A 17,098-nucleotide genomic window follows, 5' to 3' on the forward strand; every position below is an offset into this window, starting at 1 on the left:
TTCTCTGTTCGCTACTCCACAATTATGACAACAATTAATAATAAATAGCGGCCAATAAAGACAATAAAGTAGACAAACACAAGTGTTGTTACGACTCTGTCGTCCCATTTCTAGGGGGCGCTGTAAGGGGACTGTCGGAAGCCTGGGAATCACCTTAAACACTTATCTAGAGTCCCTTGCTGACTCCTGTTTATTTCACTTTTCACCATGGTATACTTGTGTAGTACTACATTTGCTTCCTGGGACTGCAAATCCCATAATGAACAGCCTGGTAGTCAGGAAAGCCCGGATTCTGTTTCCCATTGTTTTCTATGGGAGAAGTCCAGTTGCTCCATTTCACCGGATCCTCTCCTCCAGGACTTGCAAGTGTCTGAAACTACACACACCTGAGACCTCTCCTGTGTCGCCCAGCTTGGAACTGCTTATAAGCAGCCATTTCCTAAAGATCCCTGTCGTGCATTGGAGTTCGATTCCTTTGTGTTACAGACCCTTTGTCGGATGGTGTTCCAGTTTTGTTCCTGTTCTGTTCCAGCTTGATCCTGTTTCCTGTTTCTCTGCCCTGTTCCTGATTGTTCCAGCCAGAGTCTGCTCCCTATCTCTTAGCCTTGTACCTGTTTGTTTCTTCCAGAGCCTGCTCCCTGTTTCTCTGCCCTGCTCCTGCCTTGTTTTAGCCTGAACCTTCTCTCTGTTTCCCAGTCCTGTTTACTGCTCATTTCCTACTCCCTGTATTCCAGCCCTGTCCTTGCCTGTTCCAGCCAGAGCCTGCTCTCAGTTTCCCAGTCCTCTCTCTGTTTGTCCCAGCCAGAAGTTTGCGCCCTGTTTTCAAGTCCTAGTCCTGCCTTTGCTTCAGCCTGAGCCTGTTCCCAGTTCTTGACTCTGCTTCTAGTTTGTTCCCTTCTGTTTCTGTTTCTTCTTGGTTATTTGTGTCTGGTAAGTGTTCTATCAGTCTTCACCAGTGTAAACGTGTCCTCCTTTGTTCTGGGGTTGGCTCCTGGTTTCCAGGAGGCAAATCCAGCCCCCATCCTTGTCCAGTGTTATACGTTGTATTTCGTGCCTAACAGTGACAGTGTGCTATTGCTGTTTTCTCAGGAATCGCCACTGTGTATGTAAGTACTTTCCTTGTCTGTGCTCTAGGGTCCAGAGACAGAATCACTTCTGCTGCCTCCTTTCTATGGGGCTGGCAGGGTGACTATCTGTAAGAGCAAACTGCACAGAGGCATTGACATTCCCTGTCACTGTGGAAGGTTCTGAGCCTTACTCTGTGTACAACCCCAGCATGTTTGTCCATTAGTAATCTGTTTCCTGTTTGTTCACACAAGGGTTGCTCTGCTTTTACTTTCCTGTGCCTGTTCATTGCTGTCCTTTACGTGTATGCCTTTAGCTGCTCTTCTTCCCCAGTATACTACCTCTTTATGATATTCAGTGACCTCAAGGGGTGTCCCAACCAAAGTCCTGATCAGACCCGCCCGAAACCGTGACAAGTGTGAGTGATGAGTGGGGGACCCTATAACCGGATACATGCAGCAATCACTAACAATCATCTACAGGACAGAATACAAAAGGGGCCCATGCAGCCCAACTCAACTAATGCATACCCTAGGAGGGCCTCCAAGGGGACCCAAATCTTAAGAAGACTCAGGTGCATTCCAGGGAACCAGAGAGTTAGGCGAGCACCTGGAAATACAGCAAAGCAACGGATACAGGCTTAGGCCCTGCATCTGGTCGAGCCCAAGGTTATCAGAAGTGGCCCTACTAGGTTAGTATCGTGGGTTCGCTCCTACCCTGCTCTTGGAGCACCACCTACAAATTCCAGAAAACTCCAGCCTGCAAATGTGTCCCAAAACCATTCACTGACTCTCCACTGCTCAGTCCTGCTGAACACACAAGCTTCTTGGTCTCTAAGACTCCCCCAACAACCCCAGGAACAAGACCTCAAGGCGAAAGGCAGGAGGGCCATTTAAACATTGGTGCATGCTTGTGCCCCCTCCCTTACCATCCACCAAATGGGAGATGTGACAGCGCACAGTGACCAGAAAAGCAGCCTGCTCTCTCATCAACCTTGGTTGTGCTCATCTGGGGCCCCCCCAATCTCAAGGACACCGCAACTGTAACCTGCAATATGTAACCTAATCACCCAAGTATCCAAATTGGTGCTTGTGATTATCAACTACCCTCACAGTGTGCCACTGTGAGGCTTCTGCATGCTCATGCCACCCTTCAGGTCATTTTTTGGAATTCTGCATCCAGATAGGGGCGTGGTGGCACAGTCCTAGAGCCTTCAAACTCTAAAATCTAAATACAAGGAAGAGCCATCAATAAAAATGCTCCCGAGAGGTGATAGCAACAGGTGGTAATCTTGCAGAAACCTGAGAGAATGAGAAAACAAAATGCTGCATTAACGCAGTTGAAAGTGCACCAGCCATTTTAAAATGGCCAAAAGGTGAAAGGATAAGCTGCTCTACCCCTGTGAACGGGGTCAGGGAAAACCCTGAGTACCGCCCAACTCTGAATTATGTAACCAACTGACTCTAACAGTAGGCACTCCACACTCTGGTTGGGGGTGGCAGCACACCAGCAAAACAGAAGAATAATATTAGAGGCTATCTGGCACTGCCCACCAAGGAGGGCCAACTCGCTGTACCCCAGGAACTCCCAAGTTTGGACCAATCCTCCAACGTTGAACAAATGCAGAACCTTACGTTGCACATCATAGCACTGCAGTGCCTAAAAGGATTCCACTTAGCCTGAAGATAATAATTGCAGGGAAAGAGACAATAAACACAACAAACACCATGAGGAGCATATGGATGACACTGATCTGATCATCACTACGACAAGGTGCGGGTGAAATCTGAATCGTTGCCTTTGTCAATGCCACCCTCAGCTCAGGCTGCAGAGCTTTCAATAAAAAGTAACACAAAAGACACCCCAGTTGTGATGGAAATTCAAGAGACACGTCACCCAAACAGCACTATCACCCTCATGTCCAACTTAGCTTGCAGATATCTAAACAAAAGCCAAAATAAAAGGCACACTGACTGTGCCAGTGGCCCAAGAATGTCTTGACACTCAACCACAGCGAAACTGAGCTATGTTCACAGGTAAACCACATGCTAGTGACTCAAAGGAGATTTTGGCCAAAGGGTGGAACAGGCCAGTCTAGAGACAGGCATAGACACCTACAAGTGACCGCCACTCCCAGCAGACATCATAGTGGAATACATTGACATCAACTCTATCTAAAACAGGGAACAAAGTGAGAGACGCTCGCTGGCCAGTCGGTTCTTAAGCTTTTCCAGTTCCTGCTTCATTCATCAACAAAATGAATCTTCAAAAGTTTTATGTTATGGGTGAGGAAGAATGCCTTCCCTTATCTCTATCTTCTGACACATTAGTAAACATCAACAAGGCTTTGAACTCAATGGCTAATGCAGTACTTCTCCACGCTCATAAACGTGATGTCCAAATAAATATACTACAGTATGTGGTATCATTAACCACAAGAATCCATTGCACGCTGGAACCTCTAAACAACTTTATAACTAGAGAGCAAGAATTAGCACAGCTGACCCAAAGGCAGAACTGATGCCACTGTAACCCAATCATAAAGAAACTAGAATCGTTACCTGAAATCGTGAGTTCCTTGATTGAGGACTTGAAAAAGGAAACAAGAGGCCCAACGGCCAGGAATTAATTCTCTCCACAAAAAAGCTCCAGTGCTCCAGATAGGGAAAGTAGGTTGGCCACACCACCACCAATCTGGGAGGCCGAAAGGCAGGAAGCTACAGGTCTAATCAATAGCCAAGCAACTCCTGACCAAACAAAACAATGTCAAAACTGGCAGCCTGGTTCAGAGGGAGCATCAACAGGATTACACTGGTTCAGAGGGAGAATCAACAGGATTACACACAAGGACAGGAGCACTCTATCACAGAACCTAAAGTCCCAAGTGTTGGCACTAGTGCTCAGGCTATTGGGGGGTGCACCTCTATAAAGGAAAACCAAGACAAAAATGAAAAGATTGAACAAAAGCAGCACAACTAAAAATGTGAATCTCTTGCACTGTGTTCAGACTGACAGTAAGGACCCAATAGGAAAAAAACTATAGTCCCACGATAAACTTAAATAGCACCACCAGCTGCACCCACAAAGATAAAAACAATGAGGGGCCAACAGAAGCCCCCAACCTGAAACATAAAGGAGTGCCAGGAATACATGAACAAACAGGAAGCCCATACCCAATCACACATTTCACTTCAAAAACTACACTATTAAGTTGCAACACTGCAAACGTGTCAGAAAAGCCCTCACTGTGGATGCAAGCAGCAATTACCCACGCTGATACGAGTGGTGCAAAAGCTAATGCCCCACACCACATGGAGCATAGGAGGCTAGGGGAATGCCCTGGCACCACACCACTGCCCTAAAGCAACCCAATGGCACCAGTCCACAAGACGGCATTCCCTGAGCTATTAATGCAGAGCATCGGTAGGTTTAGCCTCTCGGATCGGAATCCCACCAGAAGGCCACCCCTTAAATCAGCTGAACAGCAGGATGCAGCACAGTGCAATGGTCCGTAACAGTCGACCTCCGTGACTTCAAGATTATATTATTCTCTGAGTACACTTCACAGGGGAAGTGGGACATTCTTAACAGAGGGAACATTGTGAAGTTTTGTGCCCACGTTCAAGAACTGGAAAAAAATTACCTCTTCCAATATCGATGGGGTGGCCTTCCTCCCCCCAGATATCGGGGAGATAAATGAGCACACTGAAACTACTTTCGCTAACCCTGCGCTAGTAAGCACCATAAGGAGGACCAAAAATCGCCTAGAAAACTAGGGAATTCAAGTTAGGTAAGTGGCCCCACTGAAATACCCTGCCTTTCTATCAGTGAAGCATGATGACCCAAATGATTCCGTGTGCCAAGGGCCACCAAAGAGGGAAACAAACCTCTGCCAAGTACATAGGGGAATCTACTAATATAAACAAACAGAGAAGGCGGTGCCCGCTATTGGACTAGGCAAGCACAGAAATCCCCAGATTGAGCGTGGCTCCCCAACATCCTCAGCTCCTGATCCTAGCAACCGGCCATCGGCAAACCTTAGTGGCAGCCGAGCAATAAGCCATTACTTGCAAATCAGATCATGGAACATACAAGGCCTAACTAACTCTGAAGTCAACACAGCAGCTGTCAGTGAAATAAAGAAATGCAATATTATTGCATTGAAGGAAACCTGGGCTCTCCACTCGTCTCCCTGGCCTGATTTTATAGCTTATGAATCATCAGCAGTAGCCTCAAGGACAGGGGGCCACGACTCTGGAGGGGTGTCAATCTATGTAAAAAAAATGACTTGCCAACAACCGCCAGGCCTCTCTGCCAAAGGACCAGTGACTATGTTTTTATCGATCTCTCACTCGCAAAGATCAGCGATGTAAGAACTGGGCTCACTATTATTTCAGGGTGTATCTGTCTCCATCCAGTAAAACAAGAAAAGGAACAACATAGCCAATTTTTTCCCCATTCTGAAAGATCGATCAGCCTTACATCCAGACGATATGTGTGTCATGATGGGAGATTTTAACTCGAATAGCGCCAAATACACCGTTTATGCCCCTGGAAGATCAGATATAGGACATACCACGGATTAATAGGTAATTTCAAAGAACTGACAAACAGGGAATCATATTGACCTCTTTTTAAACCAGCTATACCTGCATTTATTGAATGGGAGATTTAGCACGGACTAGCCTGCAGCTTTCATACACATAACCTATTTCAAAATGGCAACTCTGGACTACATCTAAGTGTTATAGGATCATTTTCGATACATAACTAAGTTCACCATGACCCCTTATTTCGACAGAGACCACGCAATTCTCACCTGTGAAGCCCGAGCCTCACCGCCCACCCACCTCAAAACAAGTTCAGTTGTCACCCAGGAACAGCTTGAGCCCATAAAAAAAATAAAGTGGTCCACTGAGAATCAAGACAAGCAAGGTGAAATTATGGATAACGTTTTGGACTTGACACTGAGAGTACGCAATGAAACTAACAACGTAAATGTCTGGGGATCACTGGCCACCACTTAAGAAAAAAATTAGGCTGCTAGGGTGAAACAGGAAATTGTAAGTTGTCCGTAAACAACAGTTTGGCTACCAACATGAAACATCAAAAACCAATCCAAAAACACAGCCTAAATAAAGCCTTACGGAAGCTTAGCAAGGACAAGGGGGCTAACAAGTGGCTGCAGACCTGGTTCGCTAGTGTTCATCTAGAATATAGGAAAGCCCTGGACACCCAAAAGAAGGAAGACAAGGCTCGAAAGTGGGTGGTATCACATGACGTAGTAAAATGGAGAGATCAAACTAAATTCTGGCTATGTGTCAACAAATTATTCAAACCAATTCACCAGGTGACCATCACAAACATTGCCCCAGGGAAAGGGAAACCCATATTAAAGCCCTTTTGTGTACTCCATGGTGACCCATAGCATGTACAAGCTGCCAGAGAAGAGCCCGAATAGCGTACGAGCCAGCAAGTCAATGCGAGCAGGTGGTGTGTCTGGTCCAAATGGCGTTCAGGCTGCAATATGAAGTGGGCCCCGTCTCGATGGGTCACAGTGATGGTGCCTCTGTTGCAGGAATACCGATTGGGGGAAGTATTACTGAGACATGGAGGGGTTCACTTCTGGTCCCAATCCACAAAAAAGGCTTGTGATCTTCCTGGGGAATTACTGATTGATCTCACGTCTGGACATCGAAGGAAAGTGTTATGCCAGAATGTTAAACTAGGAGCTCCAAGTCTGGGCAGAAGAGAGCAAGATGATCCCCCGTCTCAAACTGTTTTTCAAAAGGACTGCCATATTGACGATAATCTCATCTGCACCTCCCATCTGATTGAAGTCACAATAGTAACCAAGGGAAGGGCCCTCTAGGGCGGGTTTATAGACTTCCAAACTGAATTTGATAGTATGCTATGGCCAAAACTCTGGGTGAAACTTAACTCCTGGGGCATCCCTCAAAATCTGCTAAAAGCGATTATCACTCTTTACTCTGAAACCTGGGTAAAGATAAGAGTGAGCACTGAATTGGCTACCACAGACAAAATCCATACAATGAAAGGCCTGAAGCAAGACTGTGTACTCGCACCACTCCTATTTAATCTGTATCTGGCTGACCTCCCAGACCACTTGGCGACGGTGACGTCTTTTCCACCTAAAATGGCTGACCTCGAAATTCAATTGCTTCAGTACGCGGATGACACATTCCTTTTAGACCAAACACCCATTGGCCACCAGAGACTCTTCATGGTGTAAACCATCTACTGCATGGCTAACTGCATGAACGTGAACAAAATGAAAACAAAGGTGATGATTGTTAGACTTGGCATCCTTGGTGTTATCTCCCCTAACTTTTTGCCTCTGTTTCCCAGGTTGTTGATATGTGTGGAACTCGGTTTTGCTGTTTTTGATACTCTGAGCACTTCACCACTGCTATCCAGTGCTAAAGTGCAAATGCTCCTATGTAAAATGTATGTGTAATTGGTTTTCCCTGATTGGCATATGTGGTTTACTAGTAAGTCCCTAGTACAGTGCACTAGAGGTGCCTAGGACCTGTAAATCAAATGCTGCTAGTGGGCCTGCAGCACTGGTTGTGCCACCCACATGAGTAGCCCTGAAGCATGGCTCAGACCTGCCACTGCAGTGTCTGTGTGTGCAGTTTTAAACTGCTAATTCGCCTTGGCAAGTGTACCCACTTTCAAGGCCTAAACTTTCCCTTTTTATACATGAAAGGCACCAAGGGGTTTTGGGTCCACTACTTATACTCCTTTCTGCCTTTGAAGTAGGCAAACTTCAAAGGAAAGTCTCTCTTGTTTGTAAGATCCTGGCTTGCCCAGGCCAGACCCCAGACACACACAAAGGGGCTGGAGACTGCAGTGTGTGAGGGCAGGCACAGCCCTTTCAGGTGTGAGTGACCACTCCTCCTCTCCCTCCCAGCACAGATGGCTCATCAGGATATTCAGGCTACACCCCAGCTCCCTTTGTGTCACTGTCTAGAGAGAGGTGCAAACAGGCCAACTGTGGCATTTTCAAACACACAATCTCAAAATCAACTTTACTAAAAGATGTATTTTTAAATTGTGAGCTCAGAGACCTCAATTTCCACATGTCCATCCGCTCCCAAAGGGAATCTACACTTTAATCAGTGTTAAAGGTAGCCCCCATGTTAACCTATGAGAGGGGCAGGCCTTGCAACAGTGAAAACGGATTTAGCAATATTTCACTGTCAGGATATGTAAAACACATTACTATGGTGGTCATTCTGACCCTGGCGGTCTTTGACCGCCAGGGCGGAGGACCGCGGGAGCACCGCCGACAGGCCGGCGGTGCTCCAATGGGGATTCCGACCGCGGCGGTAAAGCCGCGGTCGGACCGGCACCACTGGCGGGGTCCCGCAAGTGTACCGCGGCCCCATTGAATCCTCCGCGGCGGCGCAGCTTGCTGCACCGCCGTGGGGATTCCGACCCCCCCTACCGCCATCCAGATCCCGGCGGTCGGACCGCCGAGATCCGGATGGCGGTAGGGGGGGGTCGCGGGGCCCCTGGGGGCCCCTGCAGTGCCCATGCCACTGGCATGGGCATTGCAGGGGCCCCCGTAAGAGGGCCCCTACATGTATTTCACTGTCTGCTGCGCAGACTGTGAAATACGCGACGGGTGCAACTGCACCCGTCGCACAGCTTCCACTCCGCCGGCTCGATTCCGAGCCGGCTTCATCGTGGAAGCCTCTTTCCCGCTGGGCTGGCTGGCGGTCTGAAGGCGACCGCCCGCCAGCCCAGCGGGAAAGTCAGAATTACCGCCGCGGTCTTTCGACCGCGGAACGGTAACCTGACGGCGGGACTTTGGCGGGCGGCCTCCGCCGCCCGCCAAGGTCAGAATGAGGGCCTATATGTCCTACCTTAACCATACACTGCACCCTGCCCTTGGGGCTACCTGGGGACTACCTTAGGGGTGTGTGGTATTGTATTCTGACTGTTGTATTAAGTTACTTGTTGCTAAGCACTGTGTATGTACTTTGTTGTTATTGAAAACTCTCATTCTAGTGAGCAAGACAGTTCTAGGAATATGGAATATGGAATAGTAGGGATCTAACAAGGTTCCTTAGGTGGCAGTTGGAGGTGAAGGTCTTGCTGACAGGATGAGGCTTCTGTACACTGGACTTATACTCAATAAACTGGATTAAACCCTGAAGAAACCGTATGCTTGGTTTCCTCATTTTGGCGACGAGAGTTGCGAGGACCCCACGGACCTAAAGCCTCAACTGGAAGCTGCCTCTCTGCCTGTTTTCCTTTCCACCCACGAGCCGTTCCTGATCCAGCTTGACACTGGAGGTGGATGTAGACAAGCTCATCTCTGGACCGGCAAGTGAGTTTCGGGCCGGGATCGTGGGTTAAAGAACTAAAAAAAAAAAAAAGAAGACTTTCTCTTTCTGCCCTCGCCCGATGCCTCACGACTCCTGATACAAAGCGCGAGGCATAGACGCTACGGAGCGCTGCGCGTGCACAGCGTCCCTACGCATCTCCAAGACAACCAGGGGACGCTCAGCAACTCTACGTCCCTACGCGTCTCCAAGACAACCAGGGGACGCTCAGCAACTCTGTCCCACATGCGTAAAGCCCTGCGCACACAACGCTCTGAAGAGACACTTGTAATCGTGTCTCTGTGTCCCTCTAATGCAACAAGGGTACAGCGTCTTCATACGCCACTAGAGGATGAGGAAAAACTTAGATTCGTTGCACAGGAACTTCACCTTTGTTTAAACAACGGGTGCAACAAAAACAAAAACATGAAATTGGTTCTTTATAAAATTCTGTTTCTGTGAAGGGACTTTAGAATTTTCTATCAATTAGAGTGAATATTCATAAACTTTATTGTTTTGTTTTCTATGGTAATGTACACACTTTCTTACTAATTGAATACTGGTATATGATTACCCTGTGTCTTTGTTAGAGTATATTTAACTACTACTTAAGAGTCAACACCAGCACACGTGGTCAAAGTCAACATGCAAAACGTACCAGCGGCACCCTTCTTCTTAGTATCTCCTGGGGAGCCCCCTATCAATTGGCAGAAGTGAAAAAAGGTGTTTATGAACTACGCAAAAGTCTGTGGCACGTCTCTTAGTGAGAAGAGGAAGACTTCCTTGTTAATGCACTGTCTAGGCACAGAGGGACAAGAAATATTTGAAAACCTGCCTGAGTTATCAGACAGTGACTCCGCTGGCCTCAACAAATATGAGAATTGTATCAAAAAACTCGATTTACATTATTTACCCAAAGTCTGCACAGTTTTAGAACGTTATCAATTTGGAAAGAGATGACAACGACAAGATGAAACAATTGAACAATACATTACAGCACTACGTGGTCTGGCCACTAACTGTTCTTTTGGTCCTTCTTATGAAGAGCGTCTAAGAGACCAATTCATGTTGGAAAAGGCCAGAGAAAACATGTGGCAAGAAGATAATCTATCCTTAGATGAAGTGGTCACTATGGCTAAAGCCTGTGAACACTCTAAGAACTGTGTCCAGATTTTGAAGAATCAGAATGTAACTACATTTAATTATGATGTGGAAGAAGGGGGTTCTGTAAAACTGTACAAAATTGTAAGACAGAGTTCAAACGTGTTAGAGAGAAGAATGACGTTAAAGGGATAAAGTCATTTTCAGGAAAATGTTTTAGGTGTGGCAATGTAGGTCATATGGCCAATAACAAGGAATGTCCTGCTTGGAAAGTATTGTGCAAAAACTGTGGTAAGAGAGGACATTTAGCAAAATGTTGCAAGACAAAAATGTGTACTAGGTTAGTGAAGTAGATTATGAAGACACAAGTGATGAAGTAGATTTGGTAAATGAAGTTGATATCTTGCAGAATGGGAGTGGATCCTTGAATGGTCCCCTTGAAACAGTTTTAGTGAATGGTGAAAGAGTAAAAGTTTTGTTTGATTCTGGAGCTAAAATAACTCTAGTTCCTAAGAGCTTTTATGATCAACACTTAAAAAACAAACGAAGTTTACAGAAGCCTGATATCTCTCCCACAGGTTATGGTGGTGTGCCAATCAAACTACTTGGGTACTTTTGGGGTACTATTGAGTTCAAGGGACGTGTGATACCAGCAAAAGTGTATGTGTCATTGAAAGGAGATTCCTTAATAAGCTGGTTCCACCAACGTGATTTGCGGGTCTACCTTGACCCGAATGAGGTTCCATCAGTACTTCTTAAGGATTCTCCTACTGTGGGCCAAGTCTAAGAACAAGGGAAAACATGGATAGACAAATTCCCGGAGGTTTTTAAAAAAAAAATGGCTGTCTAAATAATTATCAACTTGTGATTAGTTTGAAACCTGGAGCTCAACCCAAAATAGCAAAGTTAAGGTCAGTTCCTTTCACTGTCAGACATAAAATGAAAGAAGAGATAGATAGGTTACTCTCTAGTGGTATAATTCAAGAAGTAGAGGCTTCTGAATGGGTGGCCCCGGTGGTCATGACAAAAAAGGCTAATGGAGAAGTAAGACTTTGTGTAGATCTCAGAGAATTAAACAAAGCTGTGGTAGTGGACCATCACCCTCCTCCCTACATTAATGAAATGCTGTGCTCTCTAAATGGCGCGAAGCACTTTTCTACTCTCAACCTTTCCTCTGCATACCATCAGATAGAATTACATCCTTCTTCTCAAGATCTCACAACTTTTATTACCCCTTTTGGTACCTTCAAGTTTCTCAGGATGCCTTTTGGCTTAATCTCAGTAGCATCTGTATTTCAAAGAGCACTTGAAAAAGTATTAAGAGGGGTGGAAGGTGTTAAGATCTATCAGGATGACATTTTAGTATATGGAGTTGACTTAACTAAACACAATAAGAGTTTGGAAACAGTTTTGCGCAGGTTGGAAAACTCAGGTCTAACTCTGAAATCTGAAAAATGCAAGTTTAACACCTCTACTATTGAATATTTGGGACATGAGATCTCGGGAAAACGAGGAACATGAGAAGTCTATTGAAGAAGGGTAGTGAATTCTCCTGGAACAATCAATGTTCAAATGAGTTTCATGATATTAAATGTTTCCTACACAGTGCAGTTGATTTAGGGAGCTATGACCCAAATGATGAATCAAATTGATGTGTGATGCCAGCTCGAACAGCATCGGTGCGGTGCTAACGCAGAGAGCTGATGGTGTCAATAGGATGATTTTATTTTTGTCTAGAAGTTTGAAAGGGCCAGAACACAATTATTCTGTGATTGAAAAGGAAGCACTGAGTGTATATTGGGCAATAAGAAAATTGAGAAAATGTTTGTGGGGCTGTAACTTTGAGGTCATCACAGATCACAAGCCTTTAAAGGAAGTATTCAAGAACAAAGGAATTGACTTAGTATCACACTGCATTCGCAAATGGGTAGTGGCCTTGCAAGAGTTTGACTATACAGTAGTTTATATACCAGGTGCACTCAATATACAAGCTGATTGTCTCTCTAGACTTTGTAAGCCCTATTCTTCTGAAGAAACAGACAGTGAGCATGACAGTGTTGATGATGGATGCTTTGCGAGTGATGATTTTGATCAGGATATTAGAGTGTGTTTGGTAACAAACGCTGTTATCCAAGAATCGTAATGGAGAGAAGAACTACGGAAAGATGTCACCTTACAAAAAGTAATGGAATATACTAGAAGCGGATGGGGTGTTAAGAAAAGTTATGAAGAAAGTTTGGTGTCTTTCTGGCAAGTAAAGGATGAATTAGCGATTGTGGATGATCTTTTAGTCAGAGGTAGTAAGTTGATTCCTCCCCTTTCTGTGTGGGGAAAATTAGTGGCACATGCTCACTCTAGTCATATGGGTATTTCCAAAACCAAAGAAAGACTAAGGTGCACTTATTGGTGGCCCGCCATGGACACTATGGTGGAGAGAGAAGTAAGGAAATGTCACTTGTGTGTCCAATCAGATAATGTCTTAAAATGCAGAACACAACCCATGGTGATAAGGGAGGACGCCTTAGGACCTGGATGGATATAGCATTAGATATTCTGGGACCAGTGACGCTGAGAGGGAAGGGTTTCCGTCTTCTGTTCTTACCGACAATGGTGTCCAATTTACATCAAAGGCTGCGGAATCCTTTTTGAAAGATAGAGGGATTAAGCATAAAAGGGCAGCTTTATATCATCCTGAATCCAATGGGGTGGTGGAACGCTTTGTCAAGGTACTTAAAGAAAGCATACAGCTGGCACAAAGACAAGGTAATGAGTGGGAGAGTGAAATAAAGAAGAAAGTGCAGGAATATCGTTTGACTCCACATTCGTCCACAGGGGTGACACCCTTCCGCCTGTTTAAGGGAAGGTTACCTTGCCATGAGGTAGCTCCTGGATGGGTACAAGAGAAACGTTTGAGTATTTATCCCCTCTGCGGTGACGTGAATGGATGGAGGAACAAAGAACGGGAACAAAAAATAAAAGGAAAAGATGGTATGATGCACACAAAAGTGTAAAAGAAGCCAGGATAAGTGTGGGGGATTGGATAAAGATAAAATCTCCTAGAGGAGGAAAAACACATACCAAATTTATAGGTCCATTTAAGGTTTTGAAACTCTTTAAAAATGCAATAAACACGAATGATCATAAGATATGGCACTTAAACAGAGTGGCAAAATGTGGTATCAGTAGATCAGAAGAGATTAGTGAGTCTGTCACTCCGAAGGCAAGTGTATCGGATGCAGTTGATGGTGGGTCTCATATTGATTTTGATTCAGCAAAGAAGGTGGGTTTCAGGCCTACAAGATCAACAAGGAGGCCAGAGAAACTATGAGACTACGTGTAATTTAGTCATGTTTATTTGCTCTCATGCCATCTATAGAACTATATATCTTCTGTTGTATTTTCAGCTTTTATGTCTGTAATGTAAGGGAGGTGATGTGGTATTGTATTCTGACTGTTGTATTAAGTTACTTGTTGCTAAGCACTGTGTATGTACTTTGTTGTTATTGGAAACTCTGATTCTAGTGAGCAAGACAGTTCTAAGAATATGGAATATGGAATAGTACGGATCTAACGAGGTTCCTTAGGTGACAGTTGGAGGTGAAGGTCTTGCTGACAGGATGAGGCTTCTGTACACTGGACTTATACTCAATAACATTTAAGAAAAGGGAAGGTTTAGCCCTGGGAAGTGGGTACACTTGCCAAGTCGAATTTACAGTTAAAACAGCACACACAGACACTTCAGTGGCAGATCTGAGACATGATTACAGAGCTACTTATGTGGGTGGCACAACCAGTGCTGCAGGCCCATTAGTAGCATTTGATTTACAGGCCCGGGCACCTCTAGTGCACTTTACTAGGGACTTACTAGTAAATCAAATATGCCAATCATGGATAAACCATTCAACAATACAATTTACACAGAGAGCATATGCACTTTAGCACTGGTTACAGTGGTAAAGTGCTCAGAGTTCAAAAGCCAACAGCAACAGGTCAGAAAAAATAGGAGGCAGGAGGCAAAAAGATTGGGGATGAACCTGCATGAGCAAAAAAGTCCAACAGTAGTGGACCCAAAACCCCTGAAAATTAGATCTCTTCTGGAATCAAAGAGAACCTCTGCCAAGGAGAAGAGCTGAGGAGAAGAGCTGCCACTGCCTGTGACTGTGCTTTGTTGAGCTATCCTGCAGTTGCTACTTCTGCCTGTGAAAGGGGACAAAGACTGGACTTTGTTGTGCATTCCTGCTTGAGAAGAATCTCCAAGGGCTTGAACTGAGCTTGCCTCTTGTTGTAGAAGTCTCAGGGCTATCAAAGACTTTCCCTGATAGCACCTGGACTCTCTGCTGAGACTCCTGCCAAGTGGTGTCCTATCCAGTTCCTGGGCCCTTGAAAGGTGAAGTTGGCAGACAAGAACTGAAAATCCATCAGGATATGCAGGCTACACCCTAGCTCCCTTTGTGTCACTGTCTAGAGAGAGGTGCGAACAGCCCAACTGTTAAACTGACCCAGACAGGGAATCCACAAACAGACTGAGTTACAGAATGGTTTAAGCAAGAAAATGCTCCCTTTCTAAAAGTGGCATTTTCAAACACACAATCTTAAAATCAACTTTACTAAAAGATGTATTTTGAAATTGTGAACTCAGAGACCCCAAACTCCACATGTCTGTCCGCTCCCAAAGGGAATCTACACTTTAATCATATTTAAAGGCAGCCACCATGTTAACCTATGAGAGGGATAGGCGTTGCAACAGTGAAAAACAAATTTGTCAGTATTTCACTGTTAGGCCATATAAAACACATTAGTATATGTCCTACCTTAACCATACACGGCACCCTGCCTATGGGGCTACCTAGGACCTACCTTTGGGGTGTCTTGCATGTAAGAAAAGGGAAGGTTTAGGCCTGGCAAGTGGGTACACTTTAGCAACACAAAAGGATGATGGACGGAGTGCTGAACACTCATCCCGAGTCACAGATCTGGGTTTAATCCATGGTTCTTTTGCTCACTATGCTACCCAATTTTGGACCCAGCCATATGCAAATCAGTCTTGACCCTGTTTCTCATGGGAACAGTCCAGCCCGAACTGCCAGGTCAGGTCCTCCCTGGACTGGAAATGAGCATCATGGGACTGGTTTCAGGGTATCACCCTTCATCATCCAGGCTAGCTTGAATCCAGTGGCACAGTGAGCAAGGGACCCACGTCCGGGCATACCCTTCCCACTTAGGGCAACTTTAGCAACACAAAAGAATGATGGATGGAGTGCTGAACAATGCAAACACTCACCCTCAGTCACCGATCTGGGTTCAATCCATCGTTCTTTTGCTCATCATGCCACCCCAGTTTGGTTCCAGCCATATACAAATCAGTCTTGACCCTGTTCCTCATGGGAACAGTCCAGCTCGAACTGTTAGGTCAGGTCCTCCCTGGACTGGAAACAAGCATCCTGGTACCAGTTTCAGGATATCACCCTTCATCAGCAAGACTAGCTTGGATCCAGTGGCACAGTAAGCAAGGGACCCACGTCTGGGCATACCCTTCCAACTTAGAGCAACTTTTGCAACACAACAGCATGATGGGCGGAGTGCTAAAAAATGCAAACACTCACAACAGTCACAGATCTGGGTTTAATCCATTGTTCTTTTGCTCACCATGGCGCCCCAGTTTGGACCCAGCCATATGCAAATCAGTCTTAACCCTGTTCCTCATGGGAACAGTCCAGCCCGAACTGCCAGGTCAGGTCCTCCCTGGACTGTAAACATGCATCCTGGTACCGGTTTCAGGATATCACCCTTCATCAGCCAGAGTAGCTTGAATCCAGTGGCACAGTGAGCAAGGGACCCACGTCTGGGCATACCTTTCCCACTTAGGGCAACTTTAGCAACACAAAAGGATGATGGATAGAGTGCTGAACAATGCAAACACTCACCCTCTGTCACCAATCTGGGTTTAATCCATCATTCTTTTGCTCACCATGCCACCCCAATTTGGACCCCGCCATATGCAAATATGCAAATCAGTCTTGACCCTGTTCCACCTGGGAACAGTCCAACCTGAACTGCCAGGTCAGGTCCTCTCTGGACTGGAAACAAGCATCCTGGGACCGGTTTCAAGGTATCACCCTTCATCAGCCAGGCTGGCTTGAATTCAGTGGCATAATGAGCAAGGGACCCACGTCTGGGCATACCCTTCCCACTTAGGGCAATTTTAGCAACACAAAAGGATGATGGAGGAAGTGCTGAACGATGCAAACACTCACTCCCAGTCACAGATCTGGGTTTAATCCATCGTTCTTTTGCTCACCATGCCACCCCCATTTGGACCAAGCCATATGCAAATCAGTCTTGACCCTGTTCTTCATGGGAACAGTCCATCCTGAGCTGCCAGGTCAGGTCCTCCCTGGAATGGAAACAAGTATCCTGGGACTAATTTCAGGGTATCACCCTTCATCAGCCAGGCCAGATCTGTGACTGGGGGTGAGTGTTTGCATTGTTCAGCACTCTGATTATCATCCTTTTGTGTTGCTAAAGTGGGTACACTAGCCAAGTCGAATTGGCAGTTTAAAACTGCACACACAGACACT

The sequence above is a fragment of the Pleurodeles waltl genome, chromosome 4_1, assembly GCF_031143425.1.
Source record: "Pleurodeles waltl isolate 20211129_DDA chromosome 4_1, aPleWal1.hap1.20221129, whole genome shotgun sequence".
NCBI classification, from domain to species: Eukaryota; Metazoa; Chordata; class Amphibia; order Caudata; family Salamandridae; genus Pleurodeles; species Pleurodeles waltl.